The sequence below is a fragment of the Mirounga leonina genome, unplaced genomic scaffold, assembly GCF_011800145.1.
Source record: "Mirounga leonina isolate KUSES-001 unplaced genomic scaffold, KU_Mleo_1.0 Mir_173, whole genome shotgun sequence".
Classification (NCBI taxonomy): domain Eukaryota; kingdom Metazoa; phylum Chordata; class Mammalia; order Carnivora; family Phocidae; genus Mirounga; species Mirounga leonina.
The window spans coordinates 1,931,733-1,945,047 of record NW_023270447.1 but is presented as its reverse complement, the minus strand read 5'-3'; positions in this window follow the sequence as shown (position 1 = coordinate 1,945,047).

The following is a 13,315-nucleotide window of genomic DNA, read 5'->3' as shown; positions in this document are numbered from 1 at the left end:
CATAGTCTCTCACATGACTACAATCAATATGTCAGCTAGGGCTGCATTTATCTGAAGGCTCAAATGGAAGAGGATCTACTTTCAAATTTTTCACATGCCTCTTGGTAGGCCTGTTCTTTGCCACATGCAACTTTCCACAGGGTTGCCTTATGACATCACAGTTGGTTTCCCCTATTACAAAAGATCCAAGAGAGAGCATGAAATACAGCACCCCAAACAAGCCATAATCCTTCTATAATCTAACTCAGAAGTGCCATCATATCAATCCTGCCATATTATATTCCTTAGAAGTGAGTCAAAAAGTTCAGCCCACACTCAAGGGCAGGAGTTTACAATGGGTGTGAATACCAGGGAGCGGAAATCATTGGGGGCCATCTTAGAGGTTGCCAACCACATGTTTTTTGGGCCAGAAAAAGCTTAATTGGATTGTCTATAAGCTAAATTAAATCATCTAATAACCATATGTAATAAGGCATAAAATCAGAACATATCTAATATAGAACCAAATGTAGAGAAGGCAGAGAAAAGGACAGAAGAGTTTGGTTTTGTTCTTGAAGTTTTGTGTATCTCCCAACTCCCTTAAAGGAAAATTGGTCATTTTAGTGGTAGTTATAGGGAAACCTTCGACACTATGTTTCTCTTGGGATAAAATTCAGATTTCTTATTATATCTACCAGGACCTACATGATATGCCCCACTCTTAGCCCTCCAGCCTCACCTCTTACTGTTCTTACCCTTTTATTCTAACTTAGGTCTATTGAAGTTTATTTAGTTGCTCTGAGCTTTATTTATACGGACTTATTTTTCCCATTCATCCAATGATCCCTTTGGATAATTCCTTTGCCCTAAGGAAGGTTTCCCTAGTACTACTAAGTTTAACATCTATTGAGGTCTTTATAAGTATGAGATAGTGTGCTAAGAGCTTTCCACACATCTCCCCATTTAAATCTTGACAAAATGTCTTTTGTGAGTACCTCCATAATGCACTCATAGAAACTTCACAGATCTTATTACATTTTATTTTAATTGCTATTTATTTGTCTCTATTAATTATTGGCCTAAGTTAGAAAAACAATGAGAAAAGGTAAAAATCAACTATAAATAAAGATTGTGTCATAACCACAATACAGTTGAAATTTTAAAACACATGAAACTATATGATAAAAAAATCTAGGCCAATCATTTTGAAAAGAAAATGTAGTTGCTATAAACATTTTTTCTAAAATAATAAGAACCATCCAAATTGACTCAAATAGAAAAAGGAGATTTCTGTTTCTGGTAAGATGGATGATATTACTAGACTAAACTTCCACTATAGACAACTAAAGTGCTAGATAAAAGCTTTAAAACATTTTATTAATGTTTTATGGAATGAAAGTAAGGAATACTCAAGCCTGAGACTTTGTGATGATGGGAACCAGAGAGGTAAGAGGAATTTGAGGAGATTTGCCAAACTAGATGAACTTGGATTTCAGTTTTCATGACACATGGAGGTACATGGAAAATTTCAGGGTCTAAGGTTGAGAGTCTAAGCAGAAATCTTTCCTCTTTTAAGTCAGAGGCACCAAAGTGCTATACCTTAGTATAAGAGTAAACTAGAAATACCACTCACTTTCACAAAAGATTACATGAAAGTCTGCAACTTGGCAATTTAGCAGAGGAAAGCAACATCCCTAAAAAGTTGAATCCATAATCTGGCCATTATGTTGACTTAAAGTGAAAACTTAAAGTGTCTGAGTCATCTGCAAACTCTCAAACTAAAATTTAGTTTAAAGTAGTCCCAAACAAGAAGTTATCCCAGGCTCTGGCAGAAGCAAAATGCACACACTTTCTGAATGAGCCCACAATAATATCAGGTCTGTTGTGATAAGCACTGGGTGTTGTATGCAAGTGATGAATCACTAAATTCTACTCCTGAAACTAGTATTATACTGTATGTTAACTAACTAAAATTTAAATAAAAACTTGGAAAAAAATAATAAATAATAATAATACCAGGTCCCCATGAATCTCAAAAAGCAAATTTTTAATTAAATTGAACTACTCACAATTAAAATTCACTAAAAATATGAGAAAACAAGGCACTATGAGCCAAGGGAAGCAACAAACAATAGGAATGGACCCACAAAACTTCAGATATTATACTTACTTTAAAGATTTATTTATTTATTTGAGAGAGCGAGAATGAGAGAGAGTACATGAGAGGGGGAGGGTCAGAGGGAGAAGCAGACTCCCTGCTGAGCAGGGAGCCCGATGTGGGACTCGATCCAGGGACTCCAGGATCATGACCTGAGCCGAAGGCAGTTGCTTAACCAACTGAGCCACCCAGGCGCCCTATTATACTTACTTTAAACAAATATATATAACCATGTTTTTTTTTATATTTAAGAAAATAAAGATCAGCTTTAAAATATGTGCAGAGAAAAACTGAAAGAAAGAGTAATCATTTTTGAAAGAGGAAAATATAGTTGAAATTTTTAAAATTTAAATGAACATGTTTAAAAGCATATTTGATACAAGGAAAGCCAAATTAATAAACAAGAAGATTTATATGAATAAATTAATCAGAATGTAGCTATAGTGGGTTGAACTTTGCCCCCAAAAAGGTATGTCCAAATTCTAACCCCTAGTACTAGTAAATATGATTTTATTTAGAAATGGGGTCCTTGTGGATGTGATTAAATTAATGATCTTGAGATGAGATCATCCTATATTTAGGGTGAGCCCTAAATCCAATTTCTTCTGTCCTTAAAGAGAAAAGAGAGGGATATTTTTAACTCAGATATAGAGAAGACCCATAGGGCAAGGCCATATGAAGACAGAAGCAGAGATTGGAACAATGTATCTAAAGCCAGGGAACACTTAAGATTGCCAACAACTACCAGAAGGTAAGAGAGTCATATGGAACAAATTCTTCGTCAGGGCATCCAGAAGGAATCAACACCTGGAGACACCTTGATTTTGGACTTTTAGCCTTCAAAACTATGAGAGAATGATTCTCTTTTGTTTGAAACCACCAATTTGTGGTGCTTTATTCCAGCAGCTCTGGGAGATTAATACAGTAGCACATAGAAAGAGTGAAAAATATGAATGCAAGATTAAGAAATGATGAGGACAGAGTTATAGAATCTAATATAAGTGTAACTGGAGTTCTGGAAAGAGGAGATACAAAGCATAGTAGACACAATACTTGAAGTCATAATAGTTGAGAATATTCCAGAACTGATGGAAGATACAATCCACAAATAAAAAGTCAAATGAATTACTTTCATGAGGGGGAAAAAAAAAAAAGAAAATCACACCTAGCCATAGCATGGTGAACCTGTGTGTGTGTGTGTGTGTGTGTGTGTTGGGGGGGGCGGGGATTTAAGAACAGCAATAGAAGTTGTAGTTCTAGTAATAGGCAATAGAACGGAATATTAGAGCACCAAGGTTACCTATGTTGAGAAAGTATGAACTACTATCACAAATACTTGTCTTTTGATTCTTTGTCAGGACACACCATTATGAGTGGAAGGAGTCATGTGGAAGACATTTATATTGAACCCCACCCTCAGTTAGAACAAACCAGAGCTTGACCCCCTATAGTTACTTTAAACTCTGATAACTACAGAATGGGATGCTGTGGTTTTGAACCAATTAGGAGAGGAAAAAGAACAGGAAAAGCAAAAGGAAACCTCATGCTGTGATAAGACCAAATCTCCCATGTCTTTGCACATCAGCTAAGCAAGGTCTAGATGGACCCTCAGAACTTAAACTTGATTTGAAGTCATCCCAACTAAACATACCACAGAGAACTGAAAGAAGCAAACCCCAAATCTCTCTGTAATATTGAACTAGGTCCTGGAACTCTCTAAGCAACAGAAATTGACAACAGGCCTAACAGCAGTTCCAGGCAAGGCTTTTCAGATACATGTTTTAGACTGACTATGATTACCATGATATAGAAGTAAATCATAAACTTTAAAATTTCTACCAGGAATAGGAAATCATAAAATAAAAAATCACAGACTTTAAAAAGAACCAAATAACATCTAGAGATGAAAAAAAGCAATAACTGAAGCTAAAAACTTTAATTCGGTAGACGATTGAATACAAACAAAAGACAGGATTTGTGACTTAGAAGATAGAATAGAAAAAAATATTGAGAACACAGCACAAATATGTAAAAATATAGAAAATGTAGAGAGGGTGAGAGATTTAGAAAATACAGTTTGAATCCATTTGATTAGAGTCCTAGAATGAATGGAGAGAATAAATGGGCCAAAAAAAAAAATATTTGAAGGGAATATGATTGAGAATTGATGAAATACCCCAACACACAGATTCAAAAGGTCCACTTAATCTCAAGAAGGTTAAATAAAAATAAATCCACATTCTTGAGTCATAGGAAATTGAAGAAAACCAGAGACAGACAAAAACCTTAAAGCAGTCAGAGGGAAAAGAAAGATTATCTTTGAAGAATGATAGATTAACCATTGACTTATCAGTAGTAATTCTCCTTAGAAGAGTGTGGACCTCAAAATGCTAAAGTTGAAATAAGAATGTTCTTAGAGAAAAACTAAGACTAAATAGCCAAGAGAATTTGTAATCATCAGACACTCACTAAAAATTCTAAAGGATAAATTTCAGGCATAAATAAAGTGATCTCAGATGAAAAGTCAGAAGTACAAGAAAAATCAAGGAGAAAAAAATGGTTAAATACATAGGCAAATGTAAACAACCATTGATTCTAGAAAACAATTATCATAATACATTGTTTGGGTAAAACCAAGAGGTAGTTTAAAAATATTAGATAACAGCAAGTCAAGAAGAGGATAAATGGAGTTACAGTATTTATTGTTTATCTAGGAGGGAGGTAAATATTTTATAAATCCATACTTTGAAAGATGAAGTGTACATGTTATAATTTCTAGGGTAGTCACCACAAGAAAAGAAACAACTTTTAAAACTTTCAATAGAATAATGATAAAATAATATTTAGTCAGTAAAAGAAAAGTCAAGGAAGGAAAGAAAACTGTGAACATATATGATAAGTGTAAAGAAAAAAATAAGAGGGTAGGAGAAATCTTAATGTATCAGTAATTAAATGTAAATGGATGATATTAACAAGTCAAAAGACAAAAATTGTCACAGTGGATTAAAAAAAACCTATATATTATTTACAAGAGAAATATTTAAATTTTAAAGGATTGAAAATATATATAGTATATGTTCTTTATTCATAATTCATTTAGACTGGAAATCTAAAAAAGTATAACAAAACATGTCTATTTATAAATTAGGGAATACATTTCCTAAACCCACATCACAGATCTTTTGGATCACAGAAGAAATCATAATGGAAATTAGCACATATTTTGAACTGAGTAATCACACAAGCACCTTATGTCAAGATCCATGGGAAAAGTAAATCTTGGAGAGAATTTAATATCTTAAATGCATATATTAGAAGAAAATAAAAGATGAAAATTAATGAACATTTCAAAAAGTTAGAAAAAGAACAGCAAATTAAAAACTTAAACATTTTTTAAGGCAGAAGGAAAAAATTAAAGAAAAATCAGAAGATATTTGCAAATGACATTTCTGATAAAGGGTTAGTATCCAAAATCTATAAAGAAACACAACTCAACACCCAAAAAACAAATAATCCAGTTAAAAAATTGGCAGAAGACATGAACAGACACTTTTCCAAAGAAGACATCCAGATGGCTAACAGACACATGAAAAGATGATCAACATCACTCAGCATGAGGGAAATACAAATCAAAACCATGATGAGATACTACCTCACACCTGTCAGAATGGCTAAAATGAACAACACAAGAAACAACAGGTGTTAATGAGGATGTGGAGAAAGGGGAACCCTCTTGCACTGTTGGTGGGAATGCAAACTGGTGCAACCACTCTGGAGAACAGTTTGGAGGTTCCTCAAAGTGCTAAAAATAGACCTACTCTAAGACCCAGCAATTGCACTACTAGATGTTTACCCAAAGGATAAAAAAATACAGATTCAAAGGGGGTACATGCACCCCAATGTTTATAGCAGCATTGTTAACAAGAGGAAAACCATAGAGAGAGCCCAAATGTCCACCGACTGATGAATGGATAAAGAAGATGTGGTATGTATATAAACACATACACACACTCACACACACACACACACTGGAATATTATTCAACCATCAAAAAGAATGAAATCTTCAGGTCACCTGGGTGGCTCAGTCAGTTAAGTGTCTGCCTTTGGCTCAGGTCATGATCCCAGGGTCCTGGGATGGAGCCCCAAGTCAGGCTCTCTGCTCAGTGGGGAACCTGCTTCTCCCTCTCCTTCCTGCTGCCCTGCCTGCTTGTGCTCTCTCTCTCTCTGTCAAATAAAAAAATAAATAAAATTTTTAAAAATGGATGAAATCTTGCCATTTGCAATGACGTGGATGGAACTAGAGTGTATTATACTAAGTGAAATAAGTCAGTCAGAGAAAGACAAATACCATATGATCTCACTCATATGTGGAATTTAAGAAAGAAAACAGATGAACACATGGGAAAGGGAAAAATAAAAAAGGAGAGAGGGAAACAAGCCATAAGTGACTCTTAATGATAGAGAACAAATTCAGGGTTGATGGAGGGAGGTGGGTGGGGGATGGGATAGATGCTTGATGGATATTAAAGAGGGCACTTGCTGTGAAGAACATTGGGTGTCGTATGTTAGTGATGAATCACTAAATTCTACTCCAGAAACCAATATTGCACTGTATGTTAACAAAATTTAAATTAAAAAAAGAATTTAAAAAATAGAAAACAAACATAAGCAAAGCCCAAAGTTTGTTCTCTCAAAAGACTAATAAAATTGACAAACCTCTGGTGGTGAGACTGGGAGGTGGGAGGTGGGAGGGAAGTAGAGTGATGGAATTGAAAAGCAAACATTAGGGGCGCCTGGGTGGCTCAGTCGTTAAGCGTCTGCCTTCGGCTCAGGTCATGGTCCCAGGGTCCTGGGATCGAGCCCCGCATCGGGCTCTCTGCTCTGCGGGAAGCCTGCTTCTCCCCCTCCCACACCCTGCTTGTGTTCCTTCTCTCGCTGTATCTCTCTCTGTCAAATAAATAAAATCTTAAAAAAAAAAAAAAGAAAAGCAAACATTATTGCAGATGCTACAGTGACATTAAACAGATAATAAGAACATCATCTGTCAGAATAAGCTAGAAAATGATGAAGTAACAGAAAACAACAAAGATTTACTTTTACTTTTGTTACATGTCTATTGTTGGCAGAGGGCCTCTTCTCAATGAAGTCACTCAGATACCCTGGCTAATGGAAAAGATACCATACAAAATGTTGTTTTTGGGGAGGTTTTTGATCACTGCTTCAATCTCGTTACTGGTTATTGGCCTATTCAGGTTGTCCATTTCTTCCTGTTTCAGTTTTGGCAGCTTATAGGTGTCCAGGAAGACATCCATTTCTTGCAGATTGCTTAATTTATTGGCATATAGTTGTTGATAATAATTTCTAATAATTGTTTCTATTTCCTTGGTGTTAGTTATGATCTCTCCCCTTTCATTCATAATTTTATTAATTTGGGTCCTTTCTCTTTTCTTTTGGATAAGTCTGGCCAGTGGTTTATCGATCTTATTAATTCTTTCAAAGAACCAGCTTCTAGTTTCATTGATCTGATCTCCTGTGTTTCTGGTTTCTAATTCACTGATCTCTCCTCTAATCTTAATTATTTCTCTTCTAATGCATGGCTTAGGCATCGTTTGTTGCTTTTTCTCTAGTTCTTTAAGGTGTAGAGTTGGTGAATTTGGGATTTTTCTATTTTTTTGAGTGAGGCTTGGATGGCTATGTATTGCCCCCTTAGGACCACCTTTGCAGTAGCCCATAGGTTTTGGACCTATGAGTTTGTGGTCTCATTGGTTTCCATGAATTGTTTAAGTTCTTCTTTGATTTCCTGGCTGACCCAAACATTCTTGAGCAGAGTGGTCTTTAGCTTCCAAGTGTTTGAATTTCTGCCACATTTTTTCTTGTGATTGAGTTCCAGTTTTAAAGCATTATGGTCTGAGAGTATGCAGGGAATAATCTCAATCTTTTGGTATCGGTTGAGACCTGATTTGTGACCCAGCATGTGGTCTTTTCTGGAGAAAGTTCCATGTGCGCTCGAGAAGAATGAGTATTCTGTTGTTTTAGGGTGGAATGTTCTATATATATCTATGAGGTCCATCTGGTCCAGTGTGTCATTCAAAGCTCTTGTTTCTTTGTTGATTTTCTGCTTAGATGATCTGTCCATTGCTGAGAGTGGAGCATTGAGGTCTCCGACAATTAATATATTGTTATCAATATGACTCTTTATTTTGGTTAACAGTTGGCTTATGTAGATGGCTGCTCCCATGTTGGGGGTGTAGATATTTACAATTGTTAGAACTTCTTGTTGGATAGACCCTTTAAGAGTGATATAGTGTCCTTCTGTGCCCTAACTACAGTCTTTAGTTCAAAATCTAACTTATCTGTTATAAGAATTGCTACCCCAGCTTTCTTTTGAGGTCCGCTAACATGGAAGATGGATCTCCATCCCTTCACTTTCAGTCTGGATGTATCTTTAGGTTCAAAATGAGTCTCTTGTAGACAACATCTGGATGGGTCCTGTCTTTTTATCCAATCTGCAACCCTGTGCCATTTTATGGGAGCATTTAGGCCTTTCACATTGAGAGTGATTATTGACAGATATGAATTAATTGTCATCATGTTGCCTGTGAAGACCTTGTTTTTATAAATTGTCCCTGTAAACTTCTGTTGTATATCACTCTTGGGGTCTTTCTCCTTTTATAGAACCCCCCTTAATACTTCTTGCAGGGCAGGCTTAGTAGTCACATATTCTTACTTTATGTGGAAAATCCAAAAGACTCCACCCCCAAACTACTAGAATTCATACAGCAATTCAGTAATGTGGCAGGATACAAAATCAATGCACAGAAATCAGCTGCTTTCTTATACACTAACAATTCAACTGTAGAAAGAGAAATTAGAGAAACGATTCCATTTACAATAGCACCAAAAACCATAAGATACCTCGGAATAAACCTAACCAAAGAGGTAAAGGATCTATACTCTAGGAACTACAGAACACTCATGAAAGAAATTGAAGAAGACACAAAAAGATGGAAAAACAGTCCATGCTCTGGATCAGAAGAATAAACATTGTTAAAATGTCTATGCTACCCAGAGCAATCTATACCTTCAATGCCATCCCGATCAAAGTTCCAATGACATTTTTCAAAGTGCTGGAACAAACAATCCTTAAATTTGTATGGAATCAGAAAAGACCCCGAATCGCCAAGGAAATGTTGAAAAAGAAAAACAAAGCTGGGGGCATCATGTTGCCGGGTTTCAAGCTATATTACAAAGCAGTGATCACCCAGACAGCATGGTACTGGTACAAAAACAGACATATAGGCCAATGGAACAGAATAGAGAGCCCATATATGACCCTCAACTCTGTGGTCAAATAATCTTCGACAAAGCAGGAAAAAATATGCAATGGAAAAAAGACAATCTCTTCAATAAATGGTGCTGGGAAAATTGGAAAGCCACATGCAGAAGAATGAAACTTGACCATTCTCTAACACCATACACAAAGATAAACTCAAAATGGATGAAAGACCTCAATGTGAGACAGGAATCCATCAAAATCCTAGAGGAGAACATAGGCAGTAACCTCTTTGACATCGGCCACGGCAACTTCTTTCAAAACACATCTCCAAAGGCTAGTGAAACAAAAGCAAAATGAAGTTTTGGGACTTCATTAAGATAAAAGGCTTCTGCACAGCAAAGGAAACAAGTCAACAGAACTAAGAGGCAACCCACAGAATGGGAGAAGATATTTGCAAATGACACTTCAGACAAAGCACTGATTTCCAAGATCTATAAAGAACTTCTCAAACTCAACACCCAAAAAACAAATGATCAAGTCAAAAAATGGGCAGAAGACATGAACAGACACTTCTCCAAAGAAGACATACAAATGGCTAACAGACATATGAAAAAATGCTCATCATCATTAGCCATCAGGGACATTCAAATCAAAATCACATTGAGATACCGCTTTGTACCAGTTAGAATGGCAAAAATTGACAAGGCAAGAAACAACAAAAGTTGGAGAGGTTGTGGAGAAAGGGGAACCCTCTTACATTGTTGGTGGGAATGCAAGTTGGTACAGCCACTTTGGAAAACAGTGTGGAGGTTCCTCAAATAATTAAAAATAGAGCTACCCTATGACCCAGCAATTGCACTCCTGGGTATTTACCCCAAAGACACAGATGTAGTGAAAAGAAGGGCCATATGCACCCCAATGTTCATAGCAGCAATGTCTGCAATAGCCAAACTGTGGAAAGAGCCAAGATGCCCTTCAACAGATGAATGGATAAAGAAGATGTGGTATATATATATACAATGGACTATTACTCAGCCATCAGAGAGGATGAATACCCAACTTTTACATCAACATGGATGGGACTGGAGGAGATTATGCTAAGTGAAATAAGCCAAGCAGAGAAAGTCAATTATCATATGGTTTCACTTATTTGTGGAACATAAGGAATAGCATGGAGGATATTAGGAGAAGGAAGGGGAAAATGAAGGGTGGGAAATCGGAGAGAGAGATGAACCATGAGAGATTATGGATGCTGAGAAACAAACTGAGGGTTTTAGAGGGGAGGGTGGTGGGAGGATGGGTTAGCCTGGTAGTGGGTATTAAGGTGGGCACGTACTGCATGGAACACTGGGTTGTATATGAAAACAATGAATCACGGATCACTACATCAAAAACTAATGATGTATTGTATGGTGACTAACATAACATGATAAAATAAAATAAAATAAAATAAATAAATAAATAAATAAATAAACAAAATCTTTATTAAAAAGTTTTATAAAAAAGAATAGTAGAAGAGAAAACATGCCTTAACTCAATTGTGAGATTAGCGTAACTTTGATACTAAAACTGAACAAAGAAAAGATTACAGAAGAAAATTTTAGGTCAATCTTACTCATAAAAATAGACATAACAATCTTATAAAAGAAGATGGCAAACTGAGAAGTATAAAAAAATTAAAATATATGTTATAATATTATTGACTGTAATTATAGACTATAATATAATAATATTAACAAGGATGACTTTTCATCCCTGTGAGTTATCTATTTTTTAAAATTTTTATTTAAGGCGTGCCTGAGTGGCTCAGTCAGTTAAGCATCCGCCTTCAGCTCAGGTCATGATCCCAGGTTCCTGGGACCGAGCCCCACACCAGGTTCCTGCTCAGTGGGGAGTCTGCTTCTCCCTCTGCTCCTCCCCCCCTGCTCATGGTCTCTCTCTCAAATAAATAGAATCTTTAAAAAATAATGTTTTTATTTAAATTCCAGTTAGTTAACATAGTGTAATATTAGTTTCAGGTATGAAATATAGTGATTCAACACTTCTATACAACACCCAGTGGTCATCACAACAAGTGCACTCCTCAATCCCAATCACCTATTTAACCTTTTCCCCTACCTACATCCCCTCTGGTGACCATCAGTTTGTTCTCTATAGTTAACAGTCTGGTTTTTGGTTGGTCTCTTTTTTTTCCTTTGTTCCTTTGTTTTGTTTCTTAAATTCCAAATATGAGTGAAATCTTATGGTATTTGTTTTTCTCTTACTTATTTTGCTTAGCATAATACTTTGTAGATCCATCCATGTTGTTGCAAGTGGCAAGATCTCATTCTATATTTTATGTCTGAGTAATATTCCATTGAATGTATATACCACATCTTCTTTATCCATTCATTGTAATAACATTGCATAATGACAGATGGTAACTATGCTTATTGTGGTGATCTTTTGTGATCATATAATTGCCAAATCACTATGGTTTACACCAGAAACTAATATAACATTTTTAAAAAGATAGATAAGATTTTAAAAAAAAAAACAGTGCTGTGACTCTTCATAAAGTATTACTAAAGAAGCAAGTAGATAATTTATCAACGTGGCAGGATACAAAATCAATGCACAGAAAAAAGTTGCATTTCTATACACTGACAATGTGACTGAAGAAAGAGAAATCAAGGAATCAATCCCATTTACAATTGCACCAAAAACCATAAGATACACAGGAATAAACTTAACCAAAGAGGTAAAGGACCTATACCATAGAAACTACAGAACACTTATGAAAGAAATTGAGGAAGACACAAAGAGATGGAAAAACATTCCATACTCATGGATTGGAAGAATAAACATTGTGAAAATGTCTATGCTGCCTAGAGCAATCTACACATTCAATGCAATCCCTATCAACATACCACTGACATTTTTCACAGAGCTGGAACAAACAATCTTAAATTTTGTATGGAACCAGAAAAGACCCCGAATTGCCAGGGGATTGTTGAAAAAGAAAACCAAGGCTGGGGGCATCACAATGCCTGACTTCAAGCTATATTACAAAGTTGTGATCACCAAGACAGCATGGTATTGGCACAAAAACAGACATATAGGCCAATGGAACAGAATAGAGACCCCAGAAATGGACCCTTAACTCTATGGTCAACTAATCTTTGACAAATTAGGAAAGAATATCCAATGGAAAAAAGACAGTCTCTTCAATAAATGGTGCTGGGAAAATTGGATAGCCACATGCAGAAGAATGAAACTCGACCATTCTCTTACACCATACACAAAGATAATGGATGAAAGATCTCAATGTGAGCCAGGAATCCATCAAAATCCTAGAGGAGAACATAGGCAGCAACCTCTTTGATATTGGCCACAGTGACTTCTTTTAAGACATGCTTCTAAAGGCAAGGGAAACAAAAGCAAAAATGAACTTTTGGGACTTCATCAAGATAAAAAGCTTTTGCACAGCAAAAGAAACAGTCAACAGAACTAAGAGGCAACCCACAGAATGGGAGAAGATATTTGCAAATGACACTACAGATAAAGGGCCGGTATCCGAGATCTATAAAGAACTTCTCAAACTCAACACTCAAAAAACAAATAATCCAGTCGAGAATTGGGCAGAAGACATGAACAGACACTTCTCCAAAGAAGACATACAAGTAACAAACACATGAAAAAATGTTCAACATCACTAGGCATCAGGGAAATACAAATCAAAACCACAATGAGATAACACCTTACACCAGTTAGAATGGCTAATTGGAAACAACAAATGTTGGTGAGGATGTGAAGAAAGGGGAACCCTCTTACACTGTTGGTAGGAATGCAAGCTGGTGCAGCCACTCTGGAAAACAGTATGGAGGTTCCTCAAGATGTTAAAAATGGAGCTACCCTACG